This window comes from Sciurus carolinensis, chromosome 18, assembly GCF_902686445.1.
Source record: "Sciurus carolinensis chromosome 18, mSciCar1.2, whole genome shotgun sequence".
Classification (NCBI taxonomy): Eukaryota; Metazoa; Chordata; class Mammalia; order Rodentia; family Sciuridae; genus Sciurus; species Sciurus carolinensis.
The window spans coordinates 16,805,821-16,810,794 of record NC_062230.1 but is presented as its reverse complement, the minus strand read 5'-3'; the positions used below and the strand labels follow the sequence as shown (position 1 = coordinate 16,810,794).

At 44.2% G+C, this 4,974-nt stretch overlaps 1 pseudogene; it reads left to right on the top strand.

The window, feature by feature from the left end:
- Window positions 1-1,806: 1,806 nt before the first annotated feature.
- Window positions 1,807-3,981, top strand: LOC124970692 (uncharacterized; annotated as a pseudogene).
- The last annotated feature ends 993 nt before the right edge of the window (window positions 3,982-4,974 follow it).

Genomic DNA, 4,974 nt, shown 5'->3' with positions numbered 1-4,974 from the left:
ACAGACAAGTTTAATCTGGAGAATAGCAGCTTGATAAATTCCCTGCTTTAAAAAATTTGTATTAAAAGATAGAGGGAGCCTGCACCTGTATAAACACAGGCTTCCCCAAACTGCCCTCAGCCCCTCTCGTAAAAGTAGCAAAGAATGTATAAACACAGGCTTCCCCAAACTGCCCCCAGCCCCTCCTGAAAGTGGCAAAGAATTTTTCATCTCTTATCTGTGAAGGCCAGGGGGCCTGACCCAAGAGCAAACCTTGCTAATGACAACCCTCCTCTCGGAGGTCAGGGTGACCCAGAACTTAAGATAACATGCTTTACAATTGTTTATGTTAACCAATTAGAAAGAACACTGTATAACTGCTTGCCTTTCATTATATAAACACTGCTAATGAGTGCTTGGGGCCTCTTAGCATCACCGGTTTTCGAGGGCGTAGAGGACCAGGCTCAAGCTTGCTAATAAATGACTCTTTGTTACTTGCATTGATCGTGGTCTCTGGTGATCTTTGTGGGGTTTCGAGTCTTTGGTCACAACATATGGGGGCTTGCCCAGGATGCCCAAAGCCCACCCAGACACCTGGTCATAGAGTCATAAGTGACACCTTCGGCCGGTAAGGCATTGTCACATGTTTTCTGGTCTGGATTGCCTGCAGGTACTGGTTCTGGGCTGACAAAGTCCTGGTGGACACACTATAGGACCCCAGCAGGGTCTCTGGACATGTCCCCTTGACCCATCGGGTGACTTTTGTCGCATCTGGCAACTTTATGTTGCATCGGGCGGCTTTTTGTCGCATCTGGCAATCTTTTACCGGTGACTCTTTGTCACATCTGGGCAGCCTTTGTGTTGCATCTGGACGACTCTCTGTCACAATCGGAAATTGATTGTTTTTGTTGACAAAGTACCAGCTAGCCAATTTTTGATTTAGCGTGCTACATGTCTGTCTGTTTGTGTACTGTACTGTATGGTCTTTACTCTTGCCTTCTATTAAGTTCTTCATGGTGTTAGTCTGTTATTATTCCCCACGTTCCTCATTCTTAAATTTCTCATCTCCAATCTGGAGGAAAACAGGTCTATAGATCTCCTGATAGAAAGGAGAAATACTAATCAATGGTCAAATTCATTTCATCCTTTTGGAATTATAGAGGGAACAGGTTTTCAACCAGATAATCATCCAGTTGCGGCTCTCTGCTTTAACGACATCTCCAACCCACATCGGCATCATCTGGCCCAGTTTCTTTTTTATCTAACCTTTACATCTCTCCTCCTCTCGATAGTTGGATATCTAATTGTTGTAGAGATGGGCCAAACTCAAAGTACCCCTTTGGCTATTGTGGTCAGCCATTTTGGGGAGATTCAAGCCAGAGCACGTAATTTGTCTGTTGAAATCAATAAAAAAAAAACTTGTAACCTTTTGCAGGTTGGATTGTCCCACCTTCCAACTGGGATGGCCCCCAGAGGGAAACTTCCACCTTCCAACTATCTGAAAGGTCAAAGAAAAAATCTTCCAATCAGGGAAAACTGGCCACCCAGATCAAATTCCATACATTTTAACCTGGGAAAACTTGGTAGATAATAACCCTCCAACCTGGCTTTTTCCCTTCCTACCGCCACCACCCTCCCCCACAACTAAGATTCTTGCCTTAAAGAAGTTAGATTCATCAGAAAAGCACACAACTCCTCATCCTATTCTCCCAGAGGAAGATCCAGACCCCCTTCTCTTTAACCCCCCTCCTTATATGCAAGCCCCTATTCCTCCTCAGGACCCAGGACAGGAGGCTGCAGAAGAGACAAAAGCTGCCCCAGTCAGAAATGAAGAAGAAAGAACTGGCTCGGGAGGGCTGGCAAGGAGAACGCAAGGCCAAGTTCAGCAGGCAGCCTGCCCCTCCCAACGACAAGCTCCAGATTCCACAATCGCTCTGCCGCTCTGAGAAACTGGGTCGCCAGACAACGCTGGCAATCCCCGGCTTCAATATTGGCCCTTCTCTACAAGATATTTATATAATTGGAAAAATCAAAATGCTAAGTTTTCCGACAACCCTAAAGATTTGATTTCCCTTTTAGATAGTGTCATGTTCACTCATCAGCCTACTTGGGATAACTGTCAGCAGCTACCCCAGATTCTGTTCACAACCGAGGAGCATGAAAGAATCCAGATGGAAGCCAGAAAGTTGGTCCCAGGGGACAATGAGCAACCCACTGTAAAACGCTGACTTAATTAATGCTTCTTTTCTCTTGTCCAGGCCTCCACAAGATGAATGGGACTACAATACGGCTGAAGGTAGGGAGAGGCTCCGGATTTATCACCAGACTCTAATGGGGGGTCTCCGGTCAGCAGCTCGTAAGCCCATTAATTTGGCCAAGGTGAATTCAGTCATGCAAGAAAGACAGGAATCACCCTCAGCTTATTTAGAAAGATTAATGGAGGCATTTAGACAGTATACTCCTATGAATCTAGAGTCACCCAAGAATCAGGCAACAGTAGTAATGAGTATTGTTAACCAGGCAGCACCGGACATAAGGCATAAGTTATAAAAAATAGAGGATTTAGAAGGGAAAAGTATTCAAGACTTAATGAGAATAGCCCAGCGGGTATTCAATAACAGACATGCACCAGAGGAAAAGCAGCTTAGGGCTGCTAGGGAGATGACCAAAGCATTAGCAATTCTAGTGCAGGGAGGGAGAGCAGAAAATGAAGGAAACAGACTCCTGAGTAATCGACCACCACCTGGGAACTCCAGAGTACATGATCTGGGTCAGAATCAGTGGGCCTACTGTAAGGAGGAAGGTCATTGGGTTAAAGATTGCCCTAAAAAAAGAAACCATAGAACCAGAGATGGTAAATGGACGACTAGGAGACCATCGGTCCTGATCACCCAAGATGAAATGCACGATTAGGGGCAACGGGGTTCGGAACCCCTTCCTGAACCTAGGGTAAATCTGAAAGTGGAGGGGACTCCAGTGCAGTTTTTGGTGGATACAGGAGCTCAATATTCAGCTTTGACTGACCCTCAAGGAAAGATATCAACAAGCACCTCATGGGTGCAAGGGTATATGGGGATTAAAAAGTGCCCTTGGACAACCAAAAGAACAATGGACTTAGGAAATGGAAAAGTGTCCCACTCATTCTTAGTCATACCCGACAGCCCCTATCCCTTGTTGGGAAGAGATTTATTAACCAAAATCGGGGCGCAAAATCATTTTCACCCCGAAGGCACCCAGGTAACAGGGCAAGGAAAATTGTTACCTATGCTAACTCTTACTTTGGAGGATGAATATCGGTTACAACAGCAGCCACAACCCCCTGATAAAAACATTGAAGACTGGGTACAGTGGTTCCCAGATGCTTGGGCAGAGACTGGGGGAATTGGGTTAGCTAAAAATCAGCCCGCCCTCTATATAGAAACAATACCAGGAGCTAACCCCATTAGGGTTAAACAGTACCCCATGACCAGGGAAGCTTGAACAGGAATAACCCCCCACATCAGGAGACTGCTGAACCAAGGAGTACTATGACCTTGCCGGTCGGCATGGAACACACCCCTGCTTCCAATATGGAAGCCCAACTCGAACGAGTACCACCCAGATCAGGACCTAGGAGAAGTAAACAAAAGGGTGGCGGACATATGCCCTACTGTGCCTAATCCATATACACTTCTGAGTGCACTTCCTCCTTACAGACAATGGTATATGGTGCTGGATTTAAAAGATGCCTTTTTCAGGTTGCCTCTAGCTCCAAAGAGCCAAGAGCTATTTGCCTTTGAATGGGCAGACATTGATAAGGGTATCAATGTACAACTTACCTGGACAAGATTGCCGCAGGGAATCAAAAATTCTCCAACCTTGTTTGACGAAGCTCTACATGAGGACTTGGCTGAGTTCAGGCAAAATCATCCCAACCTATCTTTGTTACAATATGTAGATGATCTCCTTGTAGCTGCAGAAAACTGGGATGAATGTATCCGAGGAATAGAAAATTTACTCTAGACACTGGGCACCTTGGGATATCAGGCGTCAGCAAAGAAAGCTCAAATCTGCAGACCTGAGGTAACATACTTGGGCTATCTCCTAAGGTGCTGGGGTCCAGCGCTAGCAGGAGTCCATGGGTTCCACACCGGTAAATGGGGTGCGGGGAGACAGCGTCAGCGATGGATGGAGAAAGAAAGACACAGACTCTAGTTCTGGTGCAATCAACCCCACTTTATTCTGGGGAAGGCTGGGTTTATATACATTTTTCTTCAGGCTATAATGACAATCTTGTGGTTAATATTAAAGAAGTTCTCAAAGCATAGGCAGAAATTGTTTTTAACAAGGAACAGAAAATTATGAGAAAACAGTAACCTTACAGATTATCCTTACCTATTCACAATTGTTTTAAGAATAACTAACTACCTAGGTGAACTAATACAATATTTACTTCCTTAATATCTAAACTCTATGTGACCTTAAACTTTTCTTAATATTCTCATGATTAAAACAATAGACAAGTAATCTCATGTGACTATCTCTACTAGGTCCATCTGGTTAATATCTGAATTGCTGAGTTAAGGGGTACAGGAGGGCAGCGGTCCCAATTGTAATTGTGTACCAACGTTTGTTATAGGGGTGACATATTCTTTGTAGGAAGGAAGGAATGTTATGAAACCTTATTCTCTTACCTCACCACCACACATGAACAAAACTATCGTTAAAATTTAACCAGCCTGTTGGAGACAAAGGCAGATCACAACTATCTTCTCCAGAGGCTTTCAGGGACTCATTGTATGGTTGCAAAATTATTTTTAATTTTGTTAGTGGTAAAGACCCATTGTTTTTCAGATTGTAGGTAATATTTTCTGGAATTTTTGTTGTATTCCCTTCATCCCCTTAAGCAATCCATTCAGACTGAAATGAGTAATATATTATCAGAGATAACACCATGCTTCGGAGCAAAACATCCGGCAATTCCTTTTGGGATGATCCTTTGCAATAATCCTCCAG